We start from the raw sequence: 16,581 nt of genomic DNA on the forward strand, positions 1-16,581 counted from the left end.
AGGCAAACAACGTGGGATTAGTTGGCAACAATGAGAAAACCAAATATATGATCATCTCACGCCGACTGAAATTCCCTACCACTATCAATATAGATGTACACAATTTTGACGAGTAGAGAATTTAAGTACCTGGGATCGATTCCATCTAATAAAAGCAAGGTTAAGAAACTGATTCGACACAGAATAATTAATTCTAATCGTGCCTTCTTTAGTCTCAATAACTTATTCAAGTCATGGTTTGTCTAACAAAACAGCAATATCAGACTTTACATGGCATTGGTAAAACCGGTTCTGTTATATGGCTGTGAGACATGGACGACTCCACAAGCACTTCAAGAGCGCATTTGCACATTTGAAAGAAAAGTGCTCGAAAGATCTATGGGCTTACATTCAACAGAGAAAATGGAAGATGGGAAATGAGGAAAAAGGAGACTTGTACCAACGTTTTGGGAACGCTGACGTTGGTAGGACCATCAGAGGACGCCGACTCCACTGATTGTGACATGTCTTAAGAGCTGAAGAATCTATCCCCAACAGAGTGTTCAATTCTCAGTCGAATGGAAGCCGTACAAGAGGTCGTTTAAGGACTAGATGGAAAGATAGACCTGCTAAGGAGACTGCCTACACTACGCTTGTCTGTCCTCTTTTAGAATACTGCTGTGCTGTGTGGGATCCTTACCAGATAGGACTGAACGAGTACATCGAAAAAGTTCAAAGAAAGGCAGCACGTTTTGTATTATCGCGAAATATGGGAGCGAGTGTCACAGAAATGATACAGAATTTCGGATGGACATCATTAAAAGAAAGGCGTTTTTCGTTGTGACGGAATCTTCTCACGAAATTCTAATCACCAACTTTCTCCTCCGAATGCGAAAATATTTTGTTGACATCGTCTTACATAGGGAGAAACGATCACGAAGATGAAATAAGGGAAAACAGAGCTCGTGTGGAAAGATATAGGTCATTCATCCCACGTGCTGTACGAGATTGGAATAATAGAGAATTGTGAAGGTAGTTCGATGAACCCTCTCCCAGGCACTTAAATGTGATTTGCAGAGTATCTATATATAGAAGTAGATGTAAATACGATAATGGAGACGTTGCAGAAGCTAGAACCAACAGCATCCCTAGAAGATTCAATGGACAGAGGAAAATGGAACTACATCTGCTGGAAATACCTGTAACTGTGATCAGGCCACGCTCCTTCCTGTGTCACCGATTGGGTTATTGATCTTTTTATAACGTGTGTTATTCTGGTTTCCAATATTTCTTTTGCTTTCTGTCATGGGCCTTAATGGCCTGTTATGTACAATAAATGATGATGATGAATTTCAACTGAGAATAAATTTCTGTTGTTTATGAATACTTTAAAAACTAGACCAATTCCATACAGAAAACTTAACTTGCAATAAATACATATTTCTCTTCAAATTATGGACTAAATTATTAAAATGAGAATGAAATTTTTGAATTTTTATTCTTTAAAAATCTAATAAATTTTGCTTCTAATGAACAATGCATCTAAACTATCTAAAAGTTAATGAATTGGAAACCTGAGCAAAGGAACTACGGTTTAAAGGTTATTCAAAACTGAGAAAACAACTTATTCATCATGGCCTTTAGACTAATGCACCGCTGGGGCCTGATCTTAATAATATCTATAATACTGAAGTGAAAAATTGTACTGCAAAAGGATCTAAATCTAAAGGAAAATAACTAGGAATTGAAGGTTATTTAAAACTAAGAAAAAACAACAACTTACTACATTATTTAATTACAATTTTGATAATTTACATTTTGAGGAATCATATAAATTCTATAAATCAACAACTGAAACATATAAAAAAATTGTTGATCATATTAAAAATAACGATACATTTCGTTGATTTCGGTAAAAACATGTCAGGACAATATGCATTATCCTCACATTTAACGATAGAGTTTCAAGATAAATGAGAATGGTATATTATAGCAAACTATAAAAAATTATCTGTAGTCTTATCAGAGAACCTCAAGATGAAGAAAATTGGAAGACAATACCAAAACGCAAACTGACTAAAAATTTTATTTGAGAATTTCATCACAATTTAGATTGGATTATTATATCATGTAAAGAAAGGAAACTTACCCGAAATATTTAAGGCTGAATATCACAATAAAGTTGACTGGGATAAAATATCAAGTTATCCGAAGTTTTCTGAAAAGTTTACACGAACATTTCAAAGTAAATTATATTGGAATGAAATATCAGCTAGACAAAAATTGACAGTAGATTTATAATAGAATTTAAAGAAAAAGTTAACTGGGAATATACACACACCAAAAATGTTTTGCATCACCTCAGTTCCAAGACTTATGGATGCTGTATACACTATGGTCGCAGGTTCGAATCCTGCCACGGGCATGGATGTGTGTGATGTCCTTAGATTAGTTAGGTTTAAGTACTTCTAAGTTCTAAGGGACTGATGACCACAGCTGTTAAGTCCCATAGTGCTCAGAGCCATTTGATGCTGTATAGAAAATTGGAATATAGATCAACATAAACATCATTTCCGCCTTTTTTATTGCTTGTAAAAACCACACATTGCATGTTGTACCACCATACAGCGAGACCATCAGAGGTGGTGGTACAGATTGCTGTACACACTGGTACCTCTAATACCCAGTAGCACGTGCTCTTGTATGGATGCATGACTGTATTTGTTATGGCATACTATACATAAGTTCATCAAGCCACTGATGGTCCAAATCGTCCCACTCCTCAATGGCGATTCGGCATAGATCCCTCAGAGTGATTGGTGGGTCACTTCGTCCATAAACAGCCCTTTTAAATCTATCCCAGTGATGTCGATAGGGTTCATGTCTGGAGAACATGCTGCCTACTCTAGCCAAGTGATATCGCTATCCGGCACAATATGTGCACGATGGGGGCGCGAATTGTCGTCTATGAAGAATGCCTCGCCAATATGCTGTCGCTATGGTTGCACTATCGGTCGAAGGCTGGCATTCATACATAGTACAGCCGTTACAGCCCCTTCCATGACCACCACCGACCTACATCGATCCCACATAACGCCACATAACTGCAGGGAATCTACAACTTCCTGCACTAGCTGGTCAGTGTGTCTAAGGCGTTCAGCCTGACAGGGTTGCCTCCAAATACGTCTCCGACGATGGTCTGGTTGAAAGTATGTGCAGCACTCAACGGTGAAGAGAATTTGATTCCAATCCTGCGTGGTCCATTCAGCATGTTGTGGGGCTCTTCTGTACTGCATTGCATGGTGTCGTGATTGCAAAGATGGACCTCGACATGGACATCAGGAGTGAAGTTCTGCATCACACAGTCTATTGCAGACGTTCTTAGTAGTAACACGACGTCCTGCAGCTGCACAAAAAGCATTATTCAACATGGTCGCGTTGCTGTCAGTGTTCCTCCGAGTCATAATCTGTAGGTAGTGGTCATCCACTACAATAATTACCCTTGGCATGCCTGAGCGATGCTTGTCATCGACAGTTCCCGTCTCTCTGTATCTCCTCAATGTCCGAAACACATCGCTTTGGTTCACTCTAAGACACCTGGACACTTACCTTGTTGAGAATCCTTCCTGGCACAAAGTAGAAATGCGGACCCGATAGAACCGCGGTACTGACCATCTAGGCATGGTTAAACTGCAGACAACACGATCCATGTACCTTCTCCCTGGTGGAATGACTGGAACTGATCAGCTGCCGGACCCCCTCCGTCTAATAGGCGCTGCTCATGCACAGTTGTTTACCTGTTTGGACAGATTTGGTGACATCTCTGAGCGGTCAAAAAAATTGGCTCTAAGCACTATGGGACTTAACATCTGAGGTCATCAATCCCCTAGAACTTAGAACTACTTCAACCTAACTAACCTAAGGACAATACACACATACCTGCCCAAGGCAGGATTCGAACCTGCGACCGTAGCGGTTGCGCGGTTCCAGACTGAAATGCCTACAACCGCTCAGCCACGCCGGCCGGTTCTGAACAGTCAAATGGATTGTGTCTGTGATACAATATTCACAGTCAATGTCTATCATCAGGATTTCTCAGAATCAGGATGATGCAAAACTTTTTTTGTTGTGTATTTTAATATATCAGAATCTATCACTCTGACAAAAAAATTTACACCATATGAAATGATAGAACAATCTGAAGATAATGATTATTCTATATGCTTAAGCAATGGATATCATTAATGTTAAAATGAACAGTAATCACATTTTTCGTAAAGAATGTATTGTTGAATGTTTAAAATTATATGTCCATTGTGTAGAAAGAATTTAGACACAGGTGCATTTTGATTAGTCTAAATATTTTTGTATACTATTTTGAAACATTTTAATAATTTTTTATACATAAAGGTCAAATCTAACCTGTGCAAGTACAGTAACACTGCAAAGCCAACTGATAATTTTACTTCACATAAATATATAAAAGATGGTTATTAAATGGATGTGCATATGATGTGTAAATGAATATCATGTAAAAAATTACAACAGTAAAAGGAATCCTTGAGTATGTGAAAAAATATTTCTAAATATTATTTTAAAAGGCATTTTTGTAGTGTATTGCAAGTAAAGAACATTTGAAAATATTATTATCGATGGAAAATAAAGAGAAACTAGAAACTGACAGAAATTTAAAAAAATGTAATGGTTGTCAAGAAATTAAAGATATAACTTGTTTTACAAAAATTCTTCACATAAAGATAAACATACCAATAAATGTAAAACTGGTAGTGTAGAATATATGATAAATAAGAAATAAGGATCATCTCATACTTAATTTTTAAATATCTATTAAATTATATATCTTAGAAGTGTTACATTTTGAAATCACATGTTTTACAAATATACTGAATTTTTATATAAATAGGGAAGCCAAATGGAGATTTTCACAGTTGTTCAACTTTGTGTTTATTGTAAAAGAAGTAAGTTGAGACCATATACACCAATATTCACCAGCTGACTCAAGATCGAAGTCTTGAGCACAATTACCTTGTGATGATGATGTTTTCAAAAATAATGATGATAAGCTATTGAAAAAAGTTTTCCATTTTCTAACATCTTTGAGAAACAAAACATATGCAGAAAAACAGTTCATGATTATCTACCTGATAATGCATTTGCAAACAGATTACAAACAATGAAGTAGGAAAATAACAAACTCAATGGAACCTACTCATTTCTTAACCCCAAAAAATCGAAAATTATTAAAATTGTAAAAGGTAATCTAAAAATATATTGTGGATTGAAAGTAACTTTGAAACTTTTTTGTGAATACCAAATTCAGACACATATAAATATTAAGGAATTTATTTCCAAATAGAAAACTATAGAATCACATATGAATGAGAGTTAATCAGAAGATTTAAAAATGGTAAACAAAATATTCTATCATGAATGGATAATTTTCAAGCTCATGGATCAAAATGGTCACTAATCAGAATTATTGGCTTACAACTAGGAATTATCAGATATGTCCCATTGAGAGGATAATCTTACACTGAATTATCAGATAATATAAAAAGTAAAAAGCATGTATTAATGTAAAGATCAGAAATGTATTTTATGGTCTATAAAACCTGCATTATATCCTGTAGACAAGAATTGAGCAAGAGCTACAAAATATAAAGATGTTGGTCTTGATCTCGATCAGTAATCCTAAAACTCTAAATATCCAGTGGTGGTTGATAATACTCCAAAAACTGAAAATAAAACTAATGTATCTACTATCTTCTATTCGTTTGATGAAAAATATCAAATAAATCCATTAAAAATTACAAAATGTAAGTAAGGGACACATGTAAAGGAAACATATAAATCTCATTTATTTCAAGAAAGAAAATAATTCATACTACTATTATGTAAAAATTTATCCAGACTTCTTTTGAAGTATTTGTGATTTGTGTTTACTTCATTTCAGTATTAAAGAAAAATTGGATAATCACATACCAAATTGTTTAAATAACAAACCATAAAAAGTGGAACTTATGTTTGTTTTAAAAATAAGCAACATACACAACAAGTTCCATTTGTTATTTGTACTGATTTTGAAAGGTTACTATTGAAGATGGCCAATTCTCAACAAAATACAGAAAATTTGTATAAAGCAAAATATCGAAAAAATGAACCAAGTAGATTCTGTTATTATATCAATTGTATTAATTGACATTATAAAGATTCTGTAGTATATAGAGGACCAAATTGCTATAAACAATTTATTGATTGTATTGAATAAGATGTTGAAGAAATTGGGGCCATTTACTCTGAAACTGAAGAAAGGAGACCATTAACAGCCAAAGAACAATAAAGACATAGTACATCTAAAATTTGCACATTGTGCCCATGTCATTACAGAAGATAAAACCAAAGAGGTAGTCTACATCTTTGGACGGGTTTTGTGGTATCTCTGAACAGTTAAATGGACTGTGTCTGTGACACAATATTCAGCCAACATCTATCTGCAGGAGTTCTGGAAATCCAGGTGGTGGAAAACTTTTCTTGATGTGTGTATCTTGTGATGGAGTAAGATGTCTTAAGGCTGTGCTTTCTGCCAGCAATAATTTTCTTATATTATTTTTCATTTATTGAAAGATATATTGTAAATTCATTCAGAGGACTTCGAAAGGCACTGTAATAACGCATTTACCGAGGCATCAGCGATTTAAAGGTGGAGATTTTTTGTAAACGTAAAAATGTGCGATTTACTGATTTTTGTCCAAAGATGGAGAGCATATGTGTTTTTAAGAAAGTAAAGAGATCTTTTTCAGCTTTTGCCACTATTAATACAAAGCGAATCCTTAATATTTGAAGTGTTAAAATATTTGGTCTTAGTGATGTAAGGTATTGTTAACAAGTTACTTTATTGTTTCTCCATTAATCAGCATTCGTCTATTTGTTTCAAGTTTCACATACATAATTTTGCTTTCCCGAGGTTCTTAGTAAAGGAATTTTAATTGACAACGATCACTCCAGTAATGATATTTATTAGTACAGAAGTTTTGTGGATGTCTCTATAGTTAAAAGCACGCATTGCAAACATGTTGCTAGTCGCTTGAATCTTCATTTTTCAACTATCAGTGCTGCAGCAGCTGCAGTAGCTTGAAGACAGTAGCAGCACAGTATTTATTCACTGTACAAATAGGTATGTCATTTGAAATTTATATCTGATACAATGAACATTTGAACGGTGACCTACTTTCCAGGCAGGGTATTTTTGGTAGTTATTTATATTTCATATTTTTCTCACACTCAGATTGCTTGTATTATTGCTAAGAGGGCAGTTTTCTTAAATTTAACAGAACAGCCAATAGTATTGCAGTACACAGTTTAATGTTCCATTTCTGAGTAACTTTTGCATTGCTTATCACTTTTTACGAATTACGAGATTAGCTACGAACTTAAACATGAGCTTATCTGTTTCTCTAATCTAGGGTGACCAGATGCAGATGTATGTAAATAGGACGAATAGCTTCAAAAAGGAGGACAAAGTTAGGAAAAAAAGGACACACAAAAACAAATGTTCAGACTTAAAAAAAAATTTACCTTGTAAACATAATAAACTGCCTTTGACTTTTATTGCTACTGCTCTAAATATCACATTTTCTGTAGAAGTGTAGAACTGCTTCGCATCGACATAAAAAAATTTTAAAATTGTTCTGGACCATGAACATACCTTTAACAGATTCAAGGTTTAGCCTAATCCTGTCACCAGTACACTGTGTTGTAATGAGCAAAAGTACTCTTTCTGCATTAGCATTGTGGACTGCTATATTGAAAAAGTATTCAGCAAGTTTCAACAATTTGGAATGACAATCAGCAGACTTACTTTCACAAAAGTACTTATCCCAATTTTTATTAGAGGGTGAGCCACTAAATTCAGGATCATCACTATTCTGTTACATCTCCAATTTCAAAAGCCTTAAGTTTTTCTTTCAAACACAACAGGCTTTTTTCAACATCACAGTAGTTAACTTTTTCAAGAGACATCCATTTGAAACAGGGAAAGTCGTCGAATATATGGAGCCATCTTTTGAATATTCATGTCACGATTGATATAGCAGCACTGCTTGTTTCAGGATATGGTTTAACTTCTATCTGAAAGCCATACTCCAAATCAACATAGACTATCAATAAAAAGTACTGAGTGCATGACGTTAGACCCACGACGCCAAGCCAAGACAATGTGAATCTGAAACTGAAAATACGGAACGGAAATTTTAAATAATCGGTATTTGCACGCAGCTTATTGATCGGTCTATGGTCAGTAATGAAAATTCGATAAAATGGACGGTCCTGCTGCCATCTGTAGATAAAGTATTTAAGGAAAGAGCAGGAGACGGGAATAACTGCAGATACAATTCATTTTTGGTGAACTTTGAGAGAGAGGAGCACAATGGAAAATCCGGCTAGACTCTGGACAAACAGGTAAACTGGAGGACATGTGGTCACTCTACTTTAATCACGAGTTCAGCTTCACGTTACCACAGAGACAAAATATCAGTACATATAACTATACATTACCACACAACAAAAAATAATTAGCCACTTCCCGTGTGTTCATATGAATGCCAATTTTCCTGAATGCACAACTCCGTGAGCCTTCCAAGAGGCTTGTGGACGAGATGTAAAATTGCTGGCCTACATGTCTCCCCCATAGGGACAAGATGGGACTACTCATGAAAAGCACTGGGGCTTCTGGCCTGGTGGTGGTGTTGAGACATCGCGACGATTCGATCAGTATCATACTCATCATAGTTTGCCGATTATTTTGCTATAAGGTGATCAATTTGACGCTCTCAGGAACGTCGCTGCGCCTCAAAATTTAGAGAACCGGCATTTGAAATTCACTTCCCGACGGTTCTGCTGCCGTCAGCATACATTGCGCCTAAGGACCACGAAGATAAGATACGAGAAATTAAGGCTCATATGGAGTCATATAAATAGTCGTTTCTCCCTCGCTGCATTGGCAAGTGGAATTGTAAAGGAAATGACTAGTAGTGATACAGGGTGCCCTTCGCACGCAACATACGGTGGCTTGCGAAGTATGTATGTAGATGTAGATGTAGAAGACTGAGACCCAGGTGGGTGCCCGAGAGATTTTTTAGTACCCTGATGCTGTCTTCGCGGTCCCTATGCAGTAGTAATGTAGAGGGTGACAGTTATTGAACTACACTCCTGGAAATTGAAATAAGAACACCGTGAATTCATTGTCCCAGGAAGGGGAAACTTTATTGACACATTCCTGGGGTCAGATACATCACATGATCACACTGACAGAACCACAGGCACATAGACACAGGCAACAGAGCATGCACAATGTCGGCACTAGTACAGTGTATATCCACCTTTCGCAACAATGCAGGCTGCTATTCTCCCATGGAGACGATCGTAGAGATGCTGGATGTAGTCCTGTGGAACGGCTTGCCATGCCATTTCCACCTGGCGCCTCAGTTGGACCAGCGTTCGTGCTGGACGTGCAGACCGCGTGAGACGACGCTTCATCCAGTCCCAAACATGCTCAATGGGGGACAGATCCGGAGATCTTGCTGGCCAGGGTAGTTGACTTACACCTTCTAGAGCACGTTGGGTGGCACGGGATACATGCGGACGTGCATTGTCCTGTTGGAAAAGCAAGTTCCCTTGCCGCTCTAGGAATGGTAGAACGATGGGTTCGATGACGGTTTGGATGTACCGTGCACTATTCAGTGTCCCCTCGACGATCACCAGTGGTGTACGGCCAGTGTAGGAGATCGCTCCCCACACCATGATGCCGGGTGTTGGCCCTGTGTGCCTCGGTCGTATGCAGTCCTGATTGTGGCGCTCACCTGCACGGCGCCAAACACGCATACGACCATCATTGGCACCAAGGCAGAAGCGATTCTCATCGCTGAAGACGACACGTCTCCATTCGTCCCTCCATTCACGCCTGTCACGACACCACTGGAGGCGGGCCGCACGATGTTGGGGCGTGAGCGGAAGACGGCCTAACGGTGTTCAGGACCGTAGCCCTGCTTCATGGAGACGGTTGCGAATGGTCCTCGCCGATACCCCAGGAGCAACAGTGTCCCTAATTTGCTGGGAAGTGGCGGTGCGGTCCCCTACGGCACTGCGTAGGATCCTACGGTCTTGGCGTGCATCCGTGCGTCGCTGCGGTCCGGTCCCAGGTCGACGGGCACGTGCACCTTCCGCCGACCACTGGCGACAACATCGATGTACTGTGGAGACCTCACGCCCCACGTGTTGAGCAATTCGGCGGTACGTCCACCCGGCCTCCCGCATGCCCACTATACGCCCTCGCTCAAAGTCCGTCAGCTGCACATACGGTTCACGTCCACGCTGTCGCGGCATGCTACCAGTGTTAAAGACAGCGATGGAGCTCCGTATGCCACGGCAAACTGGCTGACACTGACGGCGGCGGTGCACAAATGCTGCGCAGCTAGCGCCATTCGACGGCCAACACCGCGGTTACTGGTGTGTCCGCTGTGCCGTGCGTGTGATCATTGCTTGTACAGCCCTCTCGCAGTGTCCGGAGCAAGTATTGTGGGTCTGACACACCGGTGTCAATGTGTTATTTTTTCCATTTCCAGGAGTGTATATGAAATAAAATCGTCGTAACTTCTGAACGGTTTCCGTTAGGTCGTCCTACTGCACTGCTGGGTGCGGAGCACGATGGGGATTAGTATGCCCATGCACTTTGGTTCAGCAACTAAGTCCACTTTCATTTGAATTGGTTCATCAATAAGCAGATTTAGCTCATTCGTGGGATCGGGATCGAGAAGTGTCTTCACCCTCAACGGGTGTCTGAGTGGTGTGCAAAGTGCAGTCACGGAATAACCGGTACGACATTCCTTGATGGCACGGAGACTACCAAAAGGCACGTGAAGGTTTTGGAAGATGATTTCAACCCCATTATTCAGAGTGACCCTGATTTCGCGAAGGTGTGGTTAATGCAAGTCGGAGCTCACCTCATCGAAGCAAGAGAGTGTTTTGATGTCCTGGTGAGGCACTTTGGGGCCGCATTCTGGCTACGGAGACCCAGAGGCCACTGGCATGGACCTCGATTGGCCACCATATTCTCCGGATCTGATCCCATGTGTCTCCTATTAAAATAAAAGTGTACAACAATAACCCCCAAACCACTGCTGGGCTGAAAACAGCCATTCAGTAGTATATCGGCAGCATCGGTATTCCGACACATCTGCTGGTCATGCAGAATTTAGCTATTCGTTTGCGCAACCTCTTAACCATATCATAACCTAAATCCGAATATCTGTTACGTTTACATGTTGAACGAAGTGTGTGCATCCCGTTGTTTGTACCTAATTTACGTTAAATAACTGTCACACTTACATTCACAGAAGCATTCAAGCTATCGTTTTTCCCGGTTTCCACATGGGAAAAATTAAATACTTGGTACAATGGGAAGTATTCTTTGTCTTGTATGTCACAGTCGTTTACAGAGCATGGCTACAGGTATTCTAATGCAGAACCGATTTAAGCTGGGGAAAAAAGTCAAATTTTGGTCACCAGGTGCCAAACTGGCCAGCTGAATGTAACAAAGGTATGCAGAAAAGGGTCCTTGGATAGAAAAAGGTCAAACGGTGAGAAAGGCTTAATGTTGATTTTGTTATTAACTGCCGCTTACACAATTTGTTCAAGATGAGCACTAGAGACATTGGCGAGAAGCTGCACGGCGCCAGATTTGCAGCTGGTGGCCAAAATTAGAACCAACTTCTTTCCAGCATAAATTTGTTCTGCATTAACCTATTGGCATATTATGTTGACATACTATAATTCCAACCCACACTGGAAATTCATGAGTAGCTGCACTTTAGTTAATTATAGCCACCCGGTAGTTACAGATGTGATTCACGTATTACGTTTCGTCTTTTGAGGCTTCAGTATTCAGCCATGAATAAGAAAATTGTTTCAAAGAAAGAATGCTGGTGTATCAAGGGATGTATCCCACAGTATATAGCGTACTGAGCACCTAGAGAGAGACAAGTAAAATTCAACACAAAATATTCCTGCACAGCAGTAAACTACCTTAACAAGTAAAAATACAAAATGTGCAGTCAGCATACATTAATGTTCTCTGGGCTCCGTTCCCGTGTGGCGGAGTGCGTACTACAAATTGGTAAAAGTAAGGCACTGCAAAAACAAGACAAGTGTGACAGTGGAATGGCAACGACAGGTGCGGTTAGTGCAGCGCTGGCAAGATGTTTCAATTACTCAGACGCTGGAATTAGTTTTAATTTATCTGCCGGGACCGTGACTAGAAGCAGTAGTACAGCAGGCACAAACGCGCCGCATCACTCGCGAGGCAGACATTCTGGCAAAGCTACTTTTACCGACAGTGCGGGATAGCTATGTTCCGCCGTCAGACGGGATTTAAATGAGAACTATGAGGAATGTCATGATTTCATACGAAAGGATTTTGACAACGTCTTCTTCCACTTCTGGGTCAGAAGCATGCGCCAACAAACCTCGAACATTGCTCTTCACTGACAGTTGTTTTGGTAATGGACTCGTATGTCATGTTGAAAAATAAGCAGTTATGCCGGCATCATTTAAATATACTTCTCATAGTTTAAACATCAACTTTAGAAACTAGTAAAATACGAAATTCATATTGCTGTTATTACGAGAGCAGTTCCAACAGAAAACACAAAGTCTCAGAAGCGATCAGAAGCCTGAAATGCAAGGTGTCATACGATTTAGGTAAAATATCGGTGTCACTAACAACAAAAAATTGTTTTGCAAATTTTGTGAAAACAGCTTTATTTCAGAGATTAAAAATTTCAAAATTGATGCCATTATTCGAACAGTAACAGGGACAAAGGTAAAAACTGTCGAATAATATGTGGCCTATCCAAATTCTCTAAAGGTTTTGAGTGGTTGCTGAAGCAGTGAATCAAATCATTAAACACTACAGGATGCATAACAGTAGTCAGTATGCACAGTGGACAAGCATCAGCAAAGGGGCATCAATAAAGGACGACACAGACGAAATAATAAAAAAATCTAGAGAATAAAAAAACGCTGCAACAATCTCCTTAAAGTTTTCTAAGGCTTTAATAGGGTTCTTTTACTTTACAGAGACTAGAATAGTAGAAATGTTTCAATAATATTTACAAAACAGAACGCAGAAAGTGATCACAAAGTCAGATTGGTACCTGTTGAAAGGAAGAATAACTAGAAGCATCATAAATGTGCACACTGGGTCTTTAGCTGCTTTTCATTTATTTTAACGACTTTCACTTAGATCTCAGACACCATACCCACGATCTAAGTGCTCGTACAGTGACACTTGTCTAATACTGATGGACATAAATGTGTCCTTATGAATATCTGATCTACCGGTTACCTTTCCAAGTCAGTAGTCTCATTGTATTAGGTTGGTGAATAAGTACATCATTTTTTTGTTTTGCATGTTGGTATTCCGGTTACTATGAGTTTATACATCGATTGTCATTTTCTGTTTGTAGTTCACTGTTGTCATTAGAGTTTATGTATTATCATTATATTTAAAGGTAGTATCCCTAATTCCTCTCTCACTCCATTGGCATTCGTGTGCTTCCTCTACTGTAATCTGTATAAAACACTCTACTGACAGTCATTAGAACATACACGTAAACCGAAAAGCTTTATATTTGTTTCAAATGCTGATTAAAAACACTTCAATAAAAACTGTATTAAACGATTTTTTAAGATTTTAAAACACCTTTCTTTAAACACACTAACCAGGAGTAATCGTAATTCATGTTTATAACCGTCGGACAGACCGACAGAAAGGTTCCTGAAAGTAGTAGGCCTAACTTAACAGGTCGCTAAAAAATTGACCTTTTACTGTTACAGACTAATGTCACTGCATCTTAATATTCATATGAAAGATAATATTGTTTGTACCGTCTTCCGAACTTTACCGTTACGAAGCTTTTCAATTTTTTAATTTATATGATGACTAAGATGATTGTTGTCAGTGGACTTGAGCTTAGCTTCCCTCTCTCTGGGACGTTTGTTCCCACTTGTCAGCAGGCCACTTAACACACACGTTGCAAAAGTTTTGGTACAAATTCACTTTAAACACAATGACGTACATTTGTGAGTTGTAAATTATCACGAGACTTTCTCAAATGACATGCCTGGATTCGGCCGCTCTGTGACGGAACTTCCCAAATGAAATCTGGAACTTTTGCGGCACGGTTTTGAGACTGGGGAATACCAGACATTCAGTTCATAGCACAGTCAACATAAAGATTGGTGCGTACTTTAACATTGTCTATACTCGGGAATAAGTTTATAAAAGCAAATGTTATCTTTTATTATAATGGGGGTTTTCTGAATTAAACAGTTAACGAGAGGTTTTAATTGACCTACCCCTTTCAATGAGAATTGGTGAGGTTTTGCAGGACTAACTTCTTCCATTCTGAGCTCAGATAATTAATAGCTGTGCCCTAAATCAGTAATCGAACTTACCGGCATTAATTGTTTGGTAGTCAGACCTCGGCTGATCACTTGTAATGGCATTCGATTTCAGTTGTTCGTACAATTCTTCCGTAGGCTGACGCATAGCTACTTCACACTGGAACAATGTTCATGATGCAAATGCGCAATCGACATTTGATATGAAAAACAGGTTTCTGGATTCGCTGTTGCAATGAAAAGCAAATAATAGCGGAAAATTCAGAAGAGACAGGTACTGTTCTTTTATGGAGGGCGTTAAACAAGCCAAAGCAAAGCAGAAAGAAGACAGCGTTGTCTATCGTCGACTAATAAAATATGACGTTATTGAAGTTGATGGAAAAGAAAAACTTACTGCACCAGTAACACGAGACAACAGCGCTATTTTGTACTATGTACATACAGAATAACTGATCGAAATACCACACGTTACTCAGTTGAAAATAGGACATGGATGTCGCACACGGATGTAAAAGGAAGTGCAGTTTAAGTACAAAAGATCACAAAAAAACTCATTACTTTGTATCTTTGCTTATACAAACCTTCTCAGACTAAATTGTATAATCCAAAGAAAGGTTCGGTTTCCAAACCTCTACAATATGAAGAATTTAATGCAAAATGCCAGTTAGATCTGATATACATGCAAAGTAGGCCTGACAAGTTCATACTAAGTTACGAAGATTACTTAAGAAGTTTATATTATTGCGACCCCTCAAAATGAAAAGAGCAGAAGAGGTTGCTTCCCATTTGCTTGACATCTTTATACCACTATAGATGCTCCAGGTGTGCTGCAATCAATTAACAGTAGAGAGCTTTCGAATCAAGTTACAAATGATCTAAATAATATGTGGTCTGAACTGAAATTGGTACATGGGAAACGAAGTCATAGTTAAAGCCAAGGTCTCACCGAAAGGACCAACCAGGATGTATAGAATATGATAACGACATGGCTGCAGACAAATAACTCAGCACATTGGGTTGAGAGCCTTCGATTCATCTAGTTCACGAAAAGCCGTTCTTTTCATCAAGGAATTTAGCAGACGCCATGGAGGCAACGTTTAGCTGTAACGCAAAAGTGGGGCTGAGCGCTTCAAATCTGCGTAAAGAAGTTATTGATAACACAACGCCAGAGGAAGACCTTGAGAAAGTCGAACAAGAAATGTAAGATGCTATAAATGTAGGGACTACTCCCAACAATGAAACAGCCGCCATGGAGGTCGAACCGTCGGAAAATCGAGACCAGTTACCTGACAATAACAAGGCGAAAATATCCTGAGTCGTTTGTGAAGAAGAGCGTATGCAGCTCATTGTTGTAAATGATGAAAAGATATACATGCATTTGTGGAAGAAAAAATGAAAGAGAGGAACTACGTTACAATAAACAAGAAATCAGGAAGCAGACGCAGATCGTAAGCACCGCGATTGTGTTTCATAATCCTACCAGTTATCTGTCGTGTTCAAAAAGAATCCATTGATCAGGTTATGTGATCTCCACATCGCCATTTCGCATTTCTCACAGTTATAAACACGTCTTCTGAGAGAGTTTGCTCTCTCACCTCTTTGTTTGTTTTCCTCTCCTTTAGTAAACCCCAACGCACTAGCTGAAAGTTTTTTTGTTAAAAGTCCAAGTCCCACTGTTGTAATTCAAAGTAGGTTATGTGTGCTGTTTGTAAACTTTTCTTTCCAATGTATTTAGTTTAGGAAAACCTGTTTAGTGTAGAAAAACTATGTGATATTTTCTGTTTACTTCTTTTTCTGTGAATACAGCCATTGTTATCAACTGATCTAAATACAAACACTCATAAACGTATTCAAAACTTTGTTGTTAATTTGTACTAGTCCATTTTCTGTATAATGATAAGCATTATGCATAAGCATAAGCAGTATGCTGAATACACCTCCTCCTGCCCCTCTTTGTGTTCACTTCTACCTCCCTCTGTCTGTCCAAGTAATCCTCCCACCTCTTTCTGTTTATCTCCTCCTCCCCATTCTATCTCTTTATCTTCTCTTTGTCCATTTCCTCCATTCTCTCCCTCCCTCCCTCCCTCTCCCTCTCTCTCTCTCTCCCTCCCTCTGACAACTTCA

The sequence above is a fragment of the Schistocerca cancellata genome, chromosome 6, assembly GCF_023864275.1.
Source record: "Schistocerca cancellata isolate TAMUIC-IGC-003103 chromosome 6, iqSchCanc2.1, whole genome shotgun sequence".
In the NCBI taxonomy this organism is placed as follows: Eukaryota; Metazoa; Arthropoda; class Insecta; order Orthoptera; family Acrididae; genus Schistocerca; species Schistocerca cancellata.